Genomic DNA, 21685 nt, shown 5'->3' with positions numbered 1-21685 from the left:
CTGTCAAGAGTTGACAATCCGTAGGAGTGTGACCTTGGATTCCACAGACCTCGCAATTCTGAGTTATAGCAACCACGGCGGCTGGAGGTGATACATTTAAACTTTCAATTTTCTGGACCAAAGCATCCACTTTTGCATTAACGTGATCAAGGTTACTTATCTCGTACATGCCAGTTTTCGTTTGAGGTTTTTCCACCGTTCTTCGTTCGGTTCCCCACTGATAGTGGTTTTGGGCCATGCTTTCGATAAGCTGGTAAGCATCAGCATAAGGTTTGTTCATTAGTGCACCACCTGCAGCGGCGTCTATTGTTAACCTTGTGTTGTACAAGAGACCATTATAAAATGTGTGAATTACTAACCAGTCTTCCAAACCATGGTGTGGGCAAAGTCTCATCATATCTTTGTATCTTTCCCATGCTTCGAAAAGAGACTCGTTGTCTTTCTGTTTAAATCCGTTTATCTGGGCTCTTAACATAGCTGTTTTGCTTGGCGGAAAGTATCGGGCAAGAAAAACTTTCTTCAACTCGTTCCATGTGGTGACTGAGTTGGAAGGAAGAGATTGAAGCCATCTTCTAGCGCTATCTCTTAATGAGAAAGGAAAAAGACGAAGTCGAATTGACTCTGAAGTGACACCATTAGCTTTAACAGTATCAGCGTATTGGACATATACGGATAAATGAAGGTTTGGATCCTCGGTAGGATTTCCAGAGAATTGGTTCTGTTGCACAGCCTGCAACAGCGAAGGTTTAAGTTCGAAGTTGTTTGCTTCGATTGCGGGTGGAGCAATACTTGAATGCGGCTCATCTTGCGATGGAGCGGCGTAATCTCTAAGAGCACGAGCTGGTTCTGCCATCTCGGTTATCGAAGGAAAAAGGTTTTTGAAATCAGGAAGTTCTATAGGAGGGAGATTGTTTGCAGCACGATATTCCCGAATTCGTCGTAGGACTCGGAGATATAGTTCGATATCGTTGATTCGTAAATAAAGCGGTTCGCCTTGTGAGCGAGTGCGTGGCATACAAATCAACGAAAGAAAGAATAGAAGAAAAAGAAACCTTAGTCTCTACAGCGTAACGGAAGAGTTACGATATCGATTAAATAAAAGTCCCCGGCAACGGCGCCAAAAACTTGATCGCTCGACTGTGTGAGTCGAGAATGGGTACAAACTGCAAGTGCACAGTTCTATCGCGTAGTTTTAAAAGATATCGATCCCACAGGGACTTATGAATCGATATACCGTTATCTAAGGTTACTTCGTAAAGCTAAGGTGAACAATGTTTGATTGTTTGGGGGAAAGCTAAAAACTAAACTAAGATCTAGATTAAATATTAATAAAACAGATATCGGTATGTAGTTCGTCGTAATTATGGAATCAATCCTTCGTCGGTCTCTTGGTTTTAAAATAAATCTTTTCAGTTGACTATATTGATTAAAAGTTTTATCTCAAACTCTCGCTCTGTTGAATAAACCATGATTTTATGTTAATGTAGCTGTCACTTATAATTAAGTCAAAAACCATTTTTTGAAAGCAATACAATCCATAGAAACTCTTTTCAAGAAAACACTGACCGTTTAAACACCCTTATCTCAAACTCTCGCTCTGTTGACTTAGGTTATATAATTAAATCTGAATGCTTAACTCTCGTCCTCACATTCAATCTTTAAAAATACTTTTTGGAAAAGATCAGAATTTAATTAACTCTAAAACTTGCTCTCGCCCTGATCTAGAATTAATGTCTAATTTACACTGTCCAGTTAAAACCTCAAACTCTCGCTCTATTGATTTTAACTTCTTTATGTCTTTTACTTTCGTAAAAACCTTTGTTATTAAACCTGTAAATTGAGACCGTAGAAAGAGTGATTTTGATTTTAAATTTAGTTAAACCGACTTAGTTCTGATCCCTTATTCCGCTTACTTTACATACCGATATCTAAGCGCATTAGCCAGACATGCTAAACAAACTAAAATACTTATCATGCATAAACAGACTCATCCCAGGCAGATAATATAAATAAATAATAAAACAAAGCATTAAATAATAATTAAAGAACCTGAATGAGTTAAACAATAGTCTTGAACACTCCACCACAAGCCGGTAGGATTTGTTCTTGGATTCTTCAATTAAACAACAAATTAAAACGAAGGAAATAAAACTAGATTCTAACGTAAGGTTAGATCCGGTAAAAAGGTGCACAATAGTTTCCGGTGTAGAAACTATTGCACGAAAAGAATTAACTAAATGCTAAAAAGGAAAAAGGAAAATAGAAATTGCAAAAGAGGTAAAGTAGAACTCGTAAAAATAATAAAGAAACAATGCCTAAGCTGCTGGAAAAATAAAATATGCAAAAGCGAAAACGGCGAAGGAAAAAGTGTGGAAAAGCTTCGGAACCCTTTTTGGTTTTGCAAGTGGCTATTTATATATGTTTGAGTAACCGCTTCCGCTGCCAAAAAGTCTTCAACGTGTATAAATGCATGGCGTGGATATAGGGCTCAACACTCCTCAACGTCTCCTCAACGTCTCTGAGGCGTTCCTTGCGCCAAAAAAGTAGGGGAATGGTGTGACGTTCGTCACATCATGTGTGACGTCCGTCACAGGAGTGTGCAAGGCGTGACGCTCGTCACGCCCTCTGTGACGTCCGTCACATGCACGGCACCTGCGTTTTATGTTTTGGGCTGGGCTTTGTCATTTGGTTCATTTTCTTTCCTTTTTGCACCTCCTTTTCTTCCATTTTTACTTGTGCTTCAAAATAAGCCACCTGAGACAAATAGGAAGAAAATACCACGTAATATCTTATAAAATGAAGTGAACTGAAATAAATAGTAATAAAATTTAATGGAATTAAGTCCTAAAATATGATATAATTTCGTGTTATCAATCTGGCAAATGGCATTTTCGAAGAGGAGAAGTCTTAGGCATGATTATGCATAACATGTTGAAACTCATTATACAAGCTTGTGCATTGCCAATTCCACGACCATTTCAGCTCAGTTATGCTTCAGAGTGCATTTGGCATTGAATTTGGGCCTTTTGAATGATCATGCAAGCCCATGCAATGAATATCCAATTCCATGCACACGGCTTTGATCACACTTACCTTGCCTTTCCACCTATAAATAAGAGCCTCACTCCATTCAAATTTCATCCATGAATCAACCTGAAATGTTGCTGAACTGAAAACCGAGCCACACCTAAAGGAACTCTTTCAATTTTCTTCATTTTCTCAGATCTGAAATTCAACTAAATCAGGTTGAATTTCTAGATCTAAAGTTCCTAGACCTCTCTCTCACACTCCATTGATCTTCTGTTTGGCCAAAGGAAGCAAGGAAGCAAGCTCAAATCTCCAGAATCCAAGGTTGTTCTTCAACTGGTTTTTTCTTCGAAACTCACCATTTATTGATCTATTTGCTTGGATTTTATGTTGGCTGAAGTCCTCTTCATTGAGGCAATTGTTTTGAATGCTCAATTGTTAAAATCAATGAAGTTCATGATGAACACCATCAAGCTTCCATCTCTGATTTCTCTCTTAATAGAAATCTAGAGTGGAAGTGGATGGTATAGGAGTGATTTACATCACTTCCTCTTTCGATTGATGCCTGGATCGCGTGTTTTGGCGCACATTTGCTCTTCTGCAAATTTGAGCTCTCACCGGAGCTAGCCGGAGAAGATGGTGGCGCTGGCCACCGTCTGGTCTCCAGATCCAATCGTGGCCGTCCATTTCTTATTTCCAGATCTAATCCTGGCCCTTGCTTCTTATGACTTTCAATAATGCCATGTGTTTTGCGGATGACTTTGGTACACCATGGAAGCGCGCATGTGGAGCGTCTGATCAGCCACGTCAATTAATGAGGCTTGATCAGACGCTCCCTGTTTTTTTGAATTTTCTAATTTCTGTTTTAATTTCTTTTATTTCCATTATTTTCCAAAATTCGTATCTTCTTCATTTTAAATCCAAAAAATATGGGACCAATTGCATTCTTCTCCAAATAAATTCTAGTTTCTAATTTTGATTTTTAATATTTTTTATTTTGTCATTTGATATTTTTTATGAATTTTCTCTTTTCTGGTTATTTTTAATTCATTTTAAATAGTTTTTGATATTCAAAAAATACAAAAATATTTTCCTAACCTATTTGAATGATGATGAATCTATGAAAAATATTCTCATCAATTTTTTAATTGAATTGAGATTTATTTGAGATTTTAGTTCAATTAGGTTATTTTTATTCATTTTTAATTGTTTAAAAATAGTTTCTGACTTTTAAAAATGCTGAATTTTTTTGTCAAACTTTGTTTGACCTTATTAAACTTAGGATAAATCACTTGGACCTTTCAAGGTTGATTTGAAGTGATTTTGAAGTTTGACCTTTCTTTTATTTTTAATTCAAGTTTATTTTAATATTAAAAATGCCAAAAATATTTTGCTTATTGTTTGACCTCCAATCTTCATCTCATTTCTGATTTCTCATTGTTTGACTTTGACTTTCAATGTCATTTGGTCAACACACATGGATTGGTACATTTTATTTCACCTTATGCACTTTATTCTTTCCTTTTTTCCTTTTCCATTATTCATCTCTTTCTTCTTCTTCTTTTTTTTTTTTTTGATCAATGAGTTAAAGGTTGATAAGTTAGCATTTATTAGGGAGACTTAACCTTCTTTGATTCAAATCTAATTCATCTTGATCAATTGATCAAGTGAATGACTTTGCATTAAGGATAGGTTGTTTCCTAAATTTTGGCATGGCAAGTTGTTGGAACTTGGTTCACTAATCAAGACTTCTAACTTGTGTTGTTGCCTACATTATTATTGACCGGCCTCAAATAGTTGTGACTTCTACATAAGTCCAATTACGATTGCTTAACATAGCGCTAAATTTACCTTATGGCACACTAACTACTAATACTAACCATTAACAATTAACATTTACTTTTTGCTCTTTACTTTTAGTGCAATTTACTATTCTTGCACATATTATCCATTTGCTTTTCCCTTTGCTCACTTGAGCACATGTTTATGTTAATGCCATTTGCCTTTTGCTCACTTGAGCACATAATTGTGTATATACTATTGTGCTTGTGTTTTGTTTTGATTGTTATGAACCAAATGCAAAGAATTGGACAAAATGGACTTAGATCTTAGGACTTTCCCTATGCAAATTTGGAGTCAAAGAGAAACTAGGCATTGGGCCTTTAGAGTGCTATAAAAGTCAAAGAGCAACTAGGCATTAGGCCTTTAGAATGCTTAAGCTTGAAGATGAACATTGAAAGGACCATATTCTAAACTCCCTCTTGTCCATTCTTTGATTATATTATAGAACCTTTTGATGTGTGTTTTCTTGTGCTAGGAGTTCCAACTTCAGCTTAATTGAGGAACCATTACCATGAGCTTCCAAGAGAGAGAGATCCAAGATACATTGAGGAGTCTTTCCAAGAGTTCATTTGACTGTTGATTGCTTGAGTTTATGCTTATGTGATTGCTTATTCCAAAGGATGGGAGATACTTGGATCATCAATATGATCTCAAGAGAGGAACTCCATTGTGGTTTTGTTTCTTATTCCTTACCTCTTGCATGCTTAGGACTTTAGCCCTTCTTCTTCTTCTCTCCACTCTAACCCAAGCCAAAACTTTTGTGCAAACATCTGACACTTGTTTTCAACATTAGAAACCTAAGCCTTATGCTTTTGATTTTCAAAACTTTCTTTTCATAATACTTATTTTGAATTGAATCTTTAAGTCAACTCTGACCATTTTGTATATACTTCTAATTGGTAAATATAACCCATTCAAATGTCTTTTTGTGGTTTCAATGGCCACTTTCTAATCAAAACGTTTTCATACCCTTTAGCTATTAGGTTTGAGTTATCTTTGTGATAGATGTAATACTCACCTATATCCTTAGTGATGGACAATGAGTCTTCCATGCTTATTATAGGGTTAACCCCTCACTAGCATGTTGAAGCTATCCTCACATGGCGGATTTGTGGTTTTAGGTTGAGTTTTCTCCCTTTATTAACAAAAGACCTTAAGGCTTTTGGATCAATCAATTCACCCACTCATTTTTTTGAGATTTTTTACCCCGAACTACGAGGTTTTGATCCTAATCTTTTTTAAGATGGTACGTAGGCAATGGGTTTATCCATCCAAACACAAAAATGTAAATAACTTGTATATTCTCTTCTCATCTCTTCAATCATGTTTGCACAAACAAATTTTCACAAAACAACAACCTTACCACAAGTATGAAAAGGGCTCCCTAGGAGTACCTAGGATGTTTTGGGTGCCTAACACCTTCCCATTGCATAACCAACCCCCTTACCCAGATCTCTGACTCTCTTTTACTAGTTTTTGATTCGATAAAACTCTTAGGTTTTTGTTCGCTTTCTAACCATTCCTTTAGATAAATAGAAGTGCGGTGGCGACTCGACTTGTATGATTTACCTTGGATTTAGTCAATATCTCTAATGGTAACGAATACCCCGCTACAGAAAAGTGGCGACTCTGCTGGGGATAGTAACAATTTGCCTAGTTGGGTTTTGCCTACTTTTCATATTGTGTTGTATTGTATTGTATTGTTTTGTGACATATTTTTGTGCAATTTGGGATTACTGTATTGTATGTAATGATTGAATTGCTTGAATATTAATTCCTTGTATGCTTGGTGATCTTTGCGAGATGAGTTCTATACCCGGACTCGAGTGCACTTAGGATAGGAGAATGGCATAGTCTTGTTGACTTGTGTGGAGTTATTCCTTAGCAAGTTGGCTTGCAAGTCCATTCACTTGGTGGAGGTCATGTTGGGATCAATAATTGTCACACAAGTAGTTGTGGTTAGAAATTACTCTTTCCAATATAGACCTTAGAAGCCAAGGACCTTAGTTTACCAAGCCCATCTTGGCCTATTTTTAGGATGTAGTGCGAAAGTCGTTCAAATGTAAGATTTGATACGATTGTTACGCGATACTACACTCATAAGAGTCTCTCTTGAGAATATTTTTGGAATACGAGTAGTCGTTTCTCCGATCATATCCGAAAGATGGGATGATGACTATGGGAACCTCTTGTAGAACATGTTTGGCAGGTTTAAACCCTAGTACACTCCCTTTGGGTGGTTCTTAACTGAGACTCCATGCTCGTGACTCGCAACAAACCCTTGATTCATGGTTGATCCGTTCATGTATCCTTAATATCAATGGAACTTGGGTGTTGATAAGCTGTAAACCATAATCCACCAAAATGGATGATTGAAATTAAGGATGATATGATCCATCACATGACCTTTGTTTGGTGTGCTTTGCTTGATCCTTGAGTGTGATTGTTGCATTCATGCATTCATGCACCCATTTGCATCCATATCATCAATAATGAAGAAAATTTTCAAGGAACTTAAGAGGTCTATTTGCAAATTTTCAGACATGGAAAGACAAAGAAGGAATACAAAGAAGTACAATTTCAGACAACCAGATTTGAAAGAGTTAAGGAATCTGACATCCTATGTACTAGATCCCTTGGGCTTCAAGGCTCGTTTTGGGAAGCTTCTTTCTCTTCTGACTACTCAGGTGGACGAAGGATTGATGAGTGTATTGGTGCAGTTTTATGACCCCTTGTACCGTTGCTTCAAGTTTCCGGATTTCCAGCTTTTGCCTACACTTGAGGAGTATGCCTACCTTGTGGGTATACCGATTCTAGACCAGCTTCCGTTCAGTGGCTTAGAGAATGTTCCTACTTCTCAAGAGATAGCAGACATGTTGCACATAGATGAATCTCCGGTCGGTGCTCATATGACTACCAAAGGTGGAATTCAAGGTCTCCCTTCTGAGTTCCTCATTGCTCAAGCTATTATGTATGGGAAGGCTATGAGTGAGGACGCCTTTGAGGCCATATTTGTACTTCTCATCTATGGGTTAGTATTGTTCCCCAACATCGACAAGTTTGTGGATATGAATGCTATTAGGATCTTCTCTACTCTTAATCCCGTTCCGACTCTGTTGGGTGACACTTATTTTTCTTTGCATATGAGGAATGCAAAGGGTGGTGGCGCCATTGTGTGTTGTTTGCCTCTGTTGTATAAGTGCTTTATTTCTCACTTACCGCAGACGGTTGCCTTCAAGGAGAACAAAGGATGTCTACGGTGGTCCACGAGACTTATGTCTCTCACTAATGATGATATCTCTTGGTACAACCGTGTGTATGGTGGTGTGCAGATTATCGACTCTTGTGGTGAATTCTCCAATGTACCTCTTCTTGGTACATGTGGTGGGATTAACTACAACCCTGTTTTGGCACGTCGTCAGCTTGGGTTCCCCCTAAAGGATAAACATAATAACATTCTGTTAGAGGGTGTGTTCTTTCAGGAGGGTAAAGATCCCCAAAACTTGAAGGGCAGAATGGTCCGCGCTTGGCGCAAGATTCATAGGAAAGGAAGGAAAGAGTTGGGTCCTAAGAATTGTGTTGCTATGGAGCCTTACACTGCTTGGGTTAGGAAGAGAGCGACTGAGTATCTCATGCCTTACGAGTATCCAAGACCTACACCTTTGGTTATGGCTGGGCCTTCAACCCTCCCTGACCAAGGAGTAGAGGAGTTGAGAGATGAAGACCGATCACGTGCTTGGATCCGTGAAAGAGAGGAGTTGCTTCAGCAGATCAAGGAGAAGGATGCTTTGATAGAGTTCCTCGAACATCAGGTTATTGATGATCCTGATGATGCATGGACCTCTCTACTTCCTCAGTCTTCCAAGTTTTGGAAAAGGAAGTACGATCGACTCGCCAAGGAGAAGGCAGATATGGAGGCAGCCTACGAGAGGGAGGTAAAGAGGCTTCGTGCATCTTATCTTCCTGTGTCCAGAGCTTCGGACGATTGCTTCTAGAGATCTATAAGATGTTTATTTCCATTCTCTCTTGTATAATATTTGGTTACCAAAACTATACTTCTTTAGTGTAAAAATGTTTCCAGATATTATTTGATGAGATATTTCCATATGTGATAAATGTTTAATACTTCCAAACTTTGCAAATAGAACCCTAAAGTTCCTTTGAAATAAAAAGAAAAAACAAATCGTGTGCACAAGCATTGCATGCATCATGTGCATAAGCAGGTTTTGTTCCCGGCTTCTTGTCCTGTGGTCTAACTCTGTGTTCTTCATTTATTTTGAAGACAAGCTGACTCACCGGTACTACACCAGAGCCAACATTTCCAGACTGATGGATCATTTGGAACAAGAGAATCGTGAGCTGAAAGAGGAAGTGGCCAGATTAAGTGCCTTGATGGAGTCATTCATGGCTGCCCAGAGCCAGCCTTCTCCGACACCTTTAACTCCTCCCCATAGGACAGTCATCTCTGAGATTGCCTCCTCGACTGTGCCCGCAGCCAATGTACACTTTGCTCCAACGGCCATGCCAGCCGGATTCTCGTGGGGGATGCCTCCCAATTTCATGCCCGAGGGTCCTACTCCCACCTTTGCTTCTATGCCGGCATCTAGCTCGGTCCTTGCTGTTCCTCCTCCTGTCGTGCATACTCTGCCCAGAGTAGACGACACCATTTATCGTTTTGAGTCGTCTGAAGGCCCAGATGTCTATGAGAAGATGGACGCTATGAACGATCAATTTCTTGAGCTTCGCAAGGAATTGAAGACTCTCAGAGGAAAGGATCTTTTCGGCAAGTCTGCTGCCGAACTCTGCTTGGTTCCTAATGTGAAGATCCCTGTGAAACTCAAGGTCTCTGACTTTGAAAAATACAAGGGAAATACTTGCCCTCTCAGCCACCTGATCATGTATGCCAGGAAAATGTCGACTCAGACCGACAATGACCAACTGCTCATCCACTACTTTCAGGACAACTTGTCTGGCGCTGCTCTGCGTTGGTACATGGGTTTAGACAGTGCGAACATCCGATCCTTCAACGATCTTGGAGAGGCCTTCGTCAAGCAATACAAGTACAATGTGGATATGGCTCCCGATAGGGATCAATTGAGGGCCATGTCCCAGAAAGACAAAGAAACATTCAAAGAATACGCCCAGAGGTGGCGAGAGGTAGCAACACAGATCGTGCCCCCGCTAGAAGAGAAAGAGATGACTAAGATCTTTTTGAAGACCTTGAGTTATTTTTATTATGAGCGGATGATTGCTAGCGCTCATTCTGACTTCACCGAGATGGTGAATATGGGGATGCGTCTAGAAGAAGGGGTTAGGGAAGGGCGTCTGACAAGAGAAGAAGGCTCTTCTGCCAAACGTTATGGGGCATTTGCGAAAAAGAAAGATGGAGAGGCACATGCTGTGACCTCTCATATGAAACCAAGAATACCCTCTGTGAGGAGGAAGACCGTGCGTCCCGCCGGTAACCAGCATCAGGTGGCTCATATAGCACCTGTCTTCAGAGATAATCAGTAGTACCAGCAACACAACAACAATCAGCAACAACCACATCCGCAATATCAACAACAACAGCACCGTCCACAACAGCAGGCCTACCAGCCTCGAAATAGTAATCAAAACAGCACAAGTTACGAGAGGAAAAGGGTCACCTTCGATCCTATTCCGATGACGTATGCAGAGTTATATCCCTCTTTGATAGAGAGGAAGTTGATTACTCCGCGAGACCCACCGGCTATGCCTACTAACCCCTAGTGGTGGTATAAGCCCGAATTACACTGTGTTTACCATTCTGGTGCTCCTGGCCACGACGTGGAGAACTGCTACCCTTTGAAGACCAAAGTTCAAGACCTTGTGAGGTGTGGCATTCTGTGTTTTGAGGATGTAGGTCCTAACGTGAAGAAGAACCCATTGCCCGAGCATGAGAAATCTGTCAACATGGTCTAGGGATGCCCTGGAAAATACAAAGTCAAATATGTCAGTCATATTCGACAATCTCTGGTCGAGATGCATCGTTTGCTATGTGATTATAGTCATTATGAGCATGACCATGATAGATGCCGAGTCTGTTCTGTTAATCAAAGAGGTTGTCGCCAGGTACGCAAAGATGTTCAAGAAATACTGGATGAAGGAGTTATTGAGATCCTTCAAAACAGAAATGTTGACGAAGATGCTGATGAGGTCAACGTGATTTCCCCGGTGTTCCGGATACCCGAGCCTGTTGCCATCAAGTATGATGGTAGAAAGCAGAAGGATTCTCCCGCTCTCATCATTAAACCGGCCGGACCAGTACCATACTCTTCTGAAAAGGCGGTCCCCTATCGCTACAATGCTGTAGCAGTGGAAAATGGGAAAGAGGTGTCCTTGCCTTCTTCATCTGTTGTAAATATTGCTGATGTTAGCGGTTTGACCCGTAGTGGTCGTGTATTTTCAGCACTGCCAAAGCCTCAAGCTGATGCTCGAGGAAGTGTTGATGTTGATTCTGTTGAACGCCCGATTGGGAATGCTGTGAGCACCCCGAATCCGGCACTTGTTGTTAAGCCATCTTCTACGTCAAGAACTCCTGCTTCTGCTGGCCCGAGTGGCAACACGAAAAAAGACTGTGATGAGATGCTAAGGCTCATCAAAAGAAGCAAGTACAACGTTGTAGACCAGCTTCTACAAACGCCATCCAAAATATATGTGTTATCATTGCTCTTGAATTCAGAACCACACCGAGAGGCTCTGCAGAAGGTGTTGGATGTGGCATATGTGGATCACGATGTCACGATAGAACAATTTGATAGTATTGTTGCAAACATTACTGCTTATAACAACTTGAGTTTTTGTGACTCTGATCTCCCCGAGGAGGGAAGAGACCACAACTTGGCATTGCATATTTCTATGGGTTGAAAAGACGACGCCATGTCCAATGTGCTGGTGGAAACTGGGTTATCATTGAATGTATTGCCAAAGTCCACTCTTGCGAAGCTGTCATATCAAGGGCCTCCCATGAGGCAGAGTGGAGTAGTTGTGAAGGCTTTCGATGGGTCTCGCAAAACTGTGATTGGCGAGGTTGATCTCCCAATCAAAATCGGACCAAGTGATTTCTAGATTACCTTCCAGGTTATGGACATTCACCCATCGTATAGTTGTCTCCTAGGCAGACCATGGATTCACGAGGCAGGCGCCGTGACATCCACCCTACACCAGAAACTGAAATTTGTAAAGAATAAGAAGCTGGTGGTGGTAGGGGGAGAAAAGGCTCTCCTGGTTAGCCATTTGACTTCCTTCTCATATATAGATGCTGAGGATGAAGTTGGAACTCCTTTCCAAGCTTTATCTATTGTTGAACCTATTGAGAAGAGAACTCCTTCATTTGCTTCCTACAAAGATGCAAAGTTGGCCATTGAGCGTGGTGCAACCGCTGGATTAGGGAAAATGATTGAGCTAGAAGACAACAAGTCCCGGGATGGCATAGGTTATTCATCTGGGGTTTCTAATACGCAAGGGCTGTTCAAGAGTGGAGGTTTCATCCACACTGGTCAGGACAAAGAGGCTGCTGCAATCTTGGAAGAGGACGAAGAGGATTCTGGCAACTTCATCATCCCTGGGGGGATCTACAATAATTGGGTCGCTGTGGATATTCCAACAGTTATCCATAAGTCAAAGTAATGTTCATTATGTTTAAAAACCCTCCTCCCATGCCAAAAGGAGGAGTGATGACATTGTTGGCGCATAAATACAATGATATTTTCATTCAATAGATTCATGTTAAATATTTGTTTTTCCAATAATTTTCCCTTTTCGTTTTTTGCATGAAATTGGTGATCACATAAAACCTCAAAAATAAGAATAAAATCAATCTTTTCATCTGCATAATGATTTGCCTTGTTTGAATTCTAAAGCTTTCATATCCAAAATCGTTATGCAGGTTGATCAAACCCATTGAACATAATGACCCAACATCATCTCCCAACTTTGAATTCCCTGTATTTGAAGCGGAAGAAGATGATGTTGAAGAGATTCCTGACGAGATTACCCGTCTACTTGAGCATGAAGAGAAGATCATTCAGCCACATCTTGAGAATTTGGAAACAGTCAACTTGGGGTCTGAGGATTGTGTGCGAGAAGTGAAGATTGGGGCACTCTTGGAAGAATCTGTTAAGAAGGGGTTGATTATATTGCTACGAGAATATGTTGATGTCTTTGCCTGGTCATATGAAGACATGCCTGGTCTAGATACAGATATTGTGCAACATTTCCTACCTTTGAAACCTGAGTGCGTGCCTGTGAAGTAGAAGCTCAGAAGAACTCATCCTGATATGGCAGTAAAGATCAAAGAGGAAGTTCAGAAGCAAATTGATGCGGGGTTTCTGGTGACTTCTACATATCCTCAATGGGTGGCCAATATTGTGCCTGTGCCTAAGAAAGACGGAAAAGTACGGATGTGTGTGGACTATAAAGACTTGAATAAAGCTAGTCCGAAAGATGATTTCCCTCTACCACACATTGATAAGTTGGTAGATAATTCAGCTAAATTCAATGTCTTCTCATTTATGGATGGATTTTCCGGATATAATCAGATTAAGATGGCACCCGAGGATATGGAGAAGACAACATTCATCACACCCTGGGGAACATTCTGTTATCGAGTGATGCCCTTCGGTTTGAAGAACGCCGGAGCCACGTATCAACGAGCTATGACCACCTTGTTTCATGATATGATGCACAAGGAGATCGAGGTATATGTTGACGATATGATTGCTAAGTCAAGAACGGAAGTTGAACATGTAGAGCACTTGTTGAAGCTTTTTCAGCGTTTAAGAAAGTATAAGCTCCGTCTGAATCCCAACAAGTGTACATTTGGAGTCCGTTCCGGCAAGTTATTGGGCTTTATCGTCAGTGAAAGAGGTATTGAGGTTGATCCTGCAAAGGTCAAAGCAATACAAGAGATGCCTGCGTCCAAAACTGAGAAGCAAGTCTGAGGTTTTCTTGGCCGCTTGAACTATATTTCCAGGTTCATATCCCACATGACTGCCACATGTGCGCCGATATTCAAGATCCTCCGGAAAGATCAGTCCCATGATTGGACCGAGGATTGCCAGAAAGCTTTCGACAGTATTAAAGAGTATTTGTCTGAGCCTCCGATCCTGTCTCCTCCCGTGGAAGGAAGACCATTGATTATGTATCTGACTGTTCTTGAAGACTCAATGGGTTGTGTCTTTGGTCAGCAAGACGAATCAGGAAAGAAAGAATATGTTATTTACTACTTGAGCAAGAAGTTCACTGATTATGAGTCTCGATACTCAATGCTTGAGAAAACATGTTATGCTTTGGCTTGGGCTGCAAAGTGCCTACGCTAGTATATGTTAAATCATACGACGTGGTTGATATCCAGAATGGATCTAATCAAGTATATCTTCGAGAAGCCTGCTTTAACAGGAAGGATTGCCCGTTGGCAGATGTTGTTATCTGAGTATGATATTGAGTATCGAGCTCAGAAGGCTATTAAAGGTAGTATTTTGGCTGACCACTTGGCACATCAGCCAATTCAGGATTATCAGTCAGTTGAGTATGACTTCCCAGATGAGGAGATTCTGTATTTGAAAATGAAAGATTGCAATGAGCCTACGCTTGATGAAGGGCCAGAGCCTGGTTCGAGATGGAGTATGGTGTTTGATGGTGTCGTAAATCAATATGGAAATGGTATTGGGGCAGTGATTATTACTCCTCAGGGAACACACATTCCTTTTACAACAAGGCTAACTTTCAAATGTACGAATAATATGGCTGAGTATGAGGCCTGCATTATGGGATTGGAGGAGTGCATTGATCTTAGGATCAAGCATCTTGATGTATATGGTGATTCGGCCCTCGTTGTTAATCAGATTAAGGGTGAATGGGAGACGAATCAGCCCGGCCTCATTCCATATAGGGATTATGCGAGGAGAATTTCAACGTTCTTTACTGAGGTTGACTTCCATCATATTCCTCGAGATGAGAATCGGATGGCAGACGCTCTTGCTACACTTGCTTCAATGATTATGGTTAGACTTTGGAATGAAGTTCCAAATATCACTGTGATGCGCTTGGATAGACCAGCCCATGTGTTTGCGGCTGAAGAAGTAAAGGATGATAAGCCATGGTATTATGATATCAAGTGTTTCCTTCAGAACCAGTCTTACCCGCCTGGGGCATCTGTGAAGGATAGGAAAATTCTGAGGATAAAAGGGATTAGTAATCAATCCCCCGTTATTCAGTGTGTCGTTCTTTATGCTCGCACTACGTGTCGATGCTTCAGAGCAAAAGCCCAAGATCTTTTGTCCGGTCAGTTAGTGGAGAGGGTTCCACCTTCCTGAATCCCCACTTTTTATCATGAGCTCACCCTGTCCAGGGTTAAGAGCTATGAGGTCTTATCCTCATTACCCTTTTGATCTGCTCACCCTGACGTTCAATGTTAGTGGTTAAGAGCCCATTTGATTACCTATTCCATGGCTTATTTGTCGAGTTTGATATGACCCCTCTTGACTAAAGCCCTACCCATGTATGTTTGAGCCCCCTCGTTGGTGCGTTTACTTTATGCATATTTGTTTTGTATGGTGTGATCGTCTCCCCATAGGATTGCTAGGCTTCGTATAGTCTCTCGTTTGCATGTTAATTAAGGTAGCACGGTTCCTTCGTCCAGGACTTCCTTTTTGCACGAGCATTCCTAGAACACAAACAAACTCATTGATTTTTCTTCTCCTAAGAACACGTTAACTCCTTCTACTACAGGCGAGTAAGTCTCCAAAGGTCGAGCATCCGGTAGATTGCGCAGTAACGCCGTTCACCTAAAAAACACAACCCTTAACCCGTAGGTAGCCGAACTACGACTTGCTCTGATTCTCATTCTAGATGAGATACGTAGGCATAAGACGCGATGTCTTAGCGAGCACACTCATCTTTAACCCATAGGTAGCCGAGCTACGAAGACTCTGATTCTCATATTCAGATGGGATACGTATGCAGTGGATGCGACATCCGTGCGAGTCATTTTCTTTTAACCCCTCTTTTAGTAAATAGTACATTTGATAAACCCATACCCTTTAGACAAGAACAACAAAAGTGGATCCCGTAGAGTACTACGGATGCGTAGGGGTGCTAATACCTTCCCTTCGCATAATCGGCTCCCGAACCCAAGATTTGGTTGCGAGACCTCGTCTTTTCCTTTCCTTTTTCCAGGTTTACTTTGAGCGTTTCCTTTCCCTCCTTTGGGATAAATAACGCGCGGTGGCGACTCTTCTGTCATTTCTTTCTCGCCGGTTGTTTTTTTGCATTTCCTTTTTTCAGGTTGCGATAGTTGGCGACTCTGCTGGGGATACATTTTCCCTAGTGGGCCTTTCCTAGCGTTTGTTTGTTTATTGTCTATTGTGTGCTATTTATTTATTGCTTTGCATACGTATCTGCTTGCATTGCATCCTATGTGCGCTTTATTGTTTCATGCATACTGTGCTGGCTGTGTATCTGTTTCACTGTTGGGTGGGAATCACAAGAGGTAAAAGGCCCAATACACAGGCTATGAGTGAACTTTAGGACACCTAGGAAAAAAGTGATTCATGGGAAGCGGGTGGTATGGCGCCACTTAGCGGAACATGGTATCACGAGCAGTTCAGATTTTGATGGGGTATTATCGTTGCATAGACCTCGTATGCATATGATGATATTCTTGAAAGGATTGTTTATCCTGCGTTTCTCTTGACCTTACCCTGGCCTAGATTACACCCGTGAGTGGGGCGGGAATGATCATTTACAGGTACTGATGGTGACTTGTTCTGTTGGTGACCATGTCCTGTTGGTGACTTTTGTTTGGTTCTTGTTGGTGACCGTTGGTTCTGAAGTATGGGTTCTAAGTCGATGACTGTGTTTTATGGTTCCCGGTTCAGAATTCATGCTGAAGTTTTGATCCTGTGCCTCGTGATATACAACCAACCCGGTTTTCTGGAGCAGAGTTTTGATCTCGTATTACATTCTTCAGTGGGTTTCTCTTTAGACAGTGCAACCCAACAAATATTCAAGCAGATACAACAACCTTGATTTGCATGTCACTGCATTGCATCGTATCATTCTGCATTCATATCATTTAACACATGTTTATCCATTCCTAGGGGTTTATATCTTCTTCTTGATTCTAGTCGGGGTTTTCTTCTTACACTGTTTATCAAATGAGAGACTGGAATCAAGGGGTTAGAATACCCTTTGGAATTGATAAACATGTCATTGCATTTGCATATCCATCCGCATGTCTTGCATAACAGGTACCGCCGCAGTGTCCTCATTTTGTTTGGTCCTCCACTAGGATAGATGACTCAGGAATTCACCGATATGGTACCCGAAGGAATCAATAGAGAAGATGGAGATAGTGATTGCGACATCGACAACTGGGTGCGTCCGAGGATCCCGGGTGAAGTCATCAACAATTGGTCTTCTGAGGAGATTGTCCAAGTCACTTTTCTGGAGGAGTAATTTTCTTTGTTTATTCATGCATATCCAAGTCTTACGTTCCGCCCAAGGCGTAATGACTCATTGTATGGCTCATCTATGTGGATACTTGCATTTTTTATCATCAATAAAGGACGTCTTTTTGCATTCAAATATTTCGTTCACTGTCTTTCTATTTTTGCAGTTTTCAAAAATCAAAAAATATTTGGCAATGTTTTGTTTAGTTTTCACTTCTTGTTCACACTCATAAGCACATACCATCACTCATGCAGATGCACGTCACCGGATCCTATTGATAACGGTTCTGCTATGGCTCGCTTCGACTTTGAAAATCCAATCTTTCAAGCTGAAGAAAAGGGTGATGAAGACTGTGAACTCCCGGAAAAACTTACCAGGTTATTAAAACAGGAGGAAAGGGTCATTCAACTGCATCAAGAGTCTACTGAAGTGATTAATCTTGGCACCGAGGATGCCAAGAGAGAAATCAAGATAGGGGCTGCTTTGGAAGATAATGTGAAGAAAGGGCTGATTGAATTGCTGCAAGAATATGTTGACATCTTCGCTTAGTCTTATCAGGACATGCCAGGGCTTGACACAGATATTGTGGTACACCGTTTGCCTCTCAAAGAAGGTTGTCCTCCGGTCAAGCAGAAGCTCAGAAGAACAAGACCAGAGATGGCTGTCAAGATAAAGGAAGAAGTGCAAAAACAGTTGGATGCAGGGTTTCTAGCAGTCACAAATTATCCGCCATGGTTTGCAAATATCGTTCCAGTACCTAAGAAGGATGGAAAGGTACGGATGTGTGTTGACTACCGGGATCTGAACAGAGCTAGCCCTAAGGATGATTTCCCATTACCTCACATTGACGTTTTGGTGGATAACACAGCTCAGTTCTCGGTATTCTCCTTCATGGATGGCTTTTCTGGCTATAATCAAATTAACATGGCACCAGAAGACATGGAGAAGACAACATTCATAACCCCATGGGGCACCTTCTGCTACAAGGTGATGCCGTTTGGTCTGAAAAATGCTGGAGCAACATATCAACGAGCAATGGTGACTCTTTTCCATGATATGATTCATCATGAAATCGAGGTTTATGTTGATGATATGATTGCCAAATCTCAGACGGAAGAAGAACATTTGGTGAATTTGCAGAAATTGTTTGAGCGTTTGAGGAAATTCAAGCTGAGGCTTAACCCGAACAAGTGTACTTTTGGGGTGAGATCTGGAAAACTGCTGGGTTTTATTGTTAGTGAAAAAGGGATTGAGGTAGATGAAATTCTAGTTATCAGACTTTGGATGTCACACTGGTTGTTATGACATCCAATTCTGCACAGACAGGGATTATGCAGAACTTAACAGTAAGTGCAGTAAATAACACAAGTAATTGTTCACCCAGTTCAGTCCAACATGACCTACATCTGGGGGCTACCAAGCCAGGGAGGAAACCCACTATTAGTAGTATCAATTCAAAGCTAAACTCACCCGTTTACAACTTATCACTTAATCCCTACCCAATGCAATTTCAATCTTAACCTAAGATCAGAGTTCCTACTCCCTCCCCCTCAATCACCTCAGTGATATTAAAGACACTTTGAAGTCACACTTCAAAAACAACTCTTGATTATGCTTCACAGCTTAAATCAAGATACACAGCACTCACGCTTAAAAGCTTTGAGTGACACAACACTTACAACTCAATGAACACCCTATACCAAAGCAATCATCTACTTGATAATGGCTTGGCTTACAAGATACGTCTAATACAAGACTCACAAAATACAACAGTGAAGTATGATGGACACACTGACTCTTCACGCTTCAAAATCCCCGAGACTGAATGAAGGAATGCCTTCCTTTTTATATTGCAGCACCTGGGCTTTTGCACCTGTATTTTCCTGAATTTTAGGTCACACAAGTTCCCTCAAATTCAACATTTATGTTGCTAACAAATAGGCTATTTGTTAGGTTCATTGAATGTAGCTTGGTTGTTGATTTCCTGGATTTTCTCTCAGCTGTTGAATCCCTAAAGAATAGCCTGAGAAAAAGCTGAAACAGAAAACTGAACAACCTACAATTTAGCATATGCTGTCAGGAATGAATGTCACAACATTCAGCTTGACATCAAGGTCCATATGCTGAGTCTGTTTTTCCAGAAAACAGACTGTACAAATTTGCTGACCTGTACATGATCAAAATGACCATACTACAGTAACAACTTACATTAATAAATGTCAAAGTGTCCAACTTAACATTTACACAATTGGCCTTAAGTTAGTTCTGTTATTCTCTTGAAGAACAGACTAAGTAATATGCTGAAGTATAGCAGAACACCACTCTGCCTAATCTTCAGTAGCTGCTGTCAATGATGAATGTCACAACATCCAGTTTGACATTCAGTCAGTAGGCCTTATGCCAGGTCTGGTTCTTCCTTGATAACCAGACTGCAAATGAATACTAAGTTCTAACAGAACTTCTGTTCCTTAGTATCTGTTGACAGGTATGAATGTCACAGCATTCAATAATCATGTGTTTGCTAGTCCTGCAGTAACTACAATGTAGTCACACATACATGTCATGACATCAGTCAAGACATTAGTGTTTTAGCATATAATGCAGCCAATTAAACACCTACAAACTCCCCCTTTGGCAAATTTTTGGCTAAAACACTTTGATCCCCATAACAGAGTTCATAGCAGCGGAATAATACTAGCTAATACACTCAGAGTGGCAGCACACTCACACACATGGAAGTTAAATCAAACTTCACATAGCAGCACACACATATTAGAAGTTGCACCTAAACTTCAACATCAGCTGCAGGGGGGGGAATCTTCAGATCTGTCATGAGAGTCTGTTGTAGAGACCCACTCTGTTTGTCAGGGGTATTGGTGGTTATTACTCCCCCTTTTTGTCACAAATGTTGCCAAAGCCAACAACATAGCCAGAGCACAATGACAGAGTTCCAGACTTGGTTTTACTTCACAGTTTCAACCAAGTTAACATCCACTTGATCTTGCTTCACAGCTTCGATCAAGTGATCACCCACTTTTGCTTTACAGTAGGTACCACCATATCAGATGCCATGATTTTGTTTCTGACATCCAGAACCACTCCTGCATGAACAGCATCCTTGAACTCCTGCAGGTACAGTGGCCTTCTCTCTGTAGGGTGTCTCCTAACCCTCTTGTATCCACCCTTGTTGCAAGCAGTATAGCTATGATCTGTTGACCAATCATAGCCTAGTACAAATTGTTTAATAGGCAGAGATATTAAACAATTTATCCCAAACATCAGTGGTTGCTATAAGGTCTCAGAGAGACATATTCCCAGTTTGCTCCTTAAGTTTTCAAACTGAGTAGCATCCAGAGCCTTTGTAAATATGTCAGCCAGTTGAAGCTCCGTGGCTACATGTTCCAAAGTGATCACCTTGTCTTCCACCAGATCTCTGATGAAGTGGTGCCTAATGTCAATATGTTTGGTCCTGCTGTGTTGGATGGGATTCTTGGAGATGTTGATGGCACTGAGATTATCACAGAACAATGTCATGACATTTTGAGTGACATTGTACTCAGTGAGCATTTGTTTCATCCAAACCAGTTGGGAGCAACTGCTTCCAGCAGCTATGTATTCAGCCTCTGCAGTGGACAGAGAGACACAGTTCTGCTTCTTGCTGAACCACGATATGAGGTTTTCTCCTAAGAAGAAACATCCACCTGATGTGCTTTTTCTGTCATCAGCACTTCCAGCCCAATCAGCATCACAGTACCCAGATAGGACAGGCTCAGACCCATGTGAGTACAGCATCCCATAGTCACACGTCCCATTGATGTACTTGAGAATCCTTTTGACTTGATTCAAGTGGCTCACCTTGGGCTCTGCTTGGTATCTGGCACACACTCCAACTGCATAAGAAATGTCAGGTCTACTTGCAGTTAGATACAGCAGACTACCTATCATGCTTCTGTACAGGCATTGATCAACACTAGGCCCTCCATCATCTTTGGTTAACTTCAGATGAGTAGGAGCAGGAGTCCTCTTGTGCCTGGCATGATCCATACCAAACTTCTTAACTATGTTCTTGGCATACTTGCTTTGGGAGAGAAACATAGAGTCCTCCATTTGGTTTACTTGCATTCCAAGGAAATAGGTCAGTTCTCCCACTAGACTCATTTCAAACTCAGACTGCATCTGGTGAACAAATTTTTTAACCATTTGTTCTGACATTCCACCAAAGACTATATCATCAACATAGATTTGAGCTATCATGATTTTGCCTTCTTCATCCTTCACAAACAAGGTTTTATCTATGCCACCCTTTCTGTATCCATTTGAGGTCAGAAATTCGGTTAACCTT

General features: G+C 41.0%; 1 pseudogene; it reads left to right on the top strand.

The window, feature by feature from the left end:
* The first annotated feature begins 368 nt into the window (after positions 1-368).
* On the top strand, positions 369-468 carry LOC127133559 (uncharacterized; annotated as a pseudogene).
* The last annotated feature ends 21217 nt before the right edge of the window (positions 469-21685 follow it).

The sequence above is a fragment of the Lathyrus oleraceus genome, chromosome 3 (assembly GCF_024323335.1).
Source record: "Lathyrus oleraceus cultivar Zhongwan6 chromosome 3, CAAS_Psat_ZW6_1.0, whole genome shotgun sequence".
Taxonomy (NCBI): domain Eukaryota; kingdom Viridiplantae; phylum Streptophyta; class Magnoliopsida; order Fabales; family Fabaceae; genus Lathyrus; species Lathyrus oleraceus.
The sequence above is the reverse complement of the archived record's forward strand: the minus strand, read 5'-3'. Positions and strand labels throughout refer to the sequence as shown.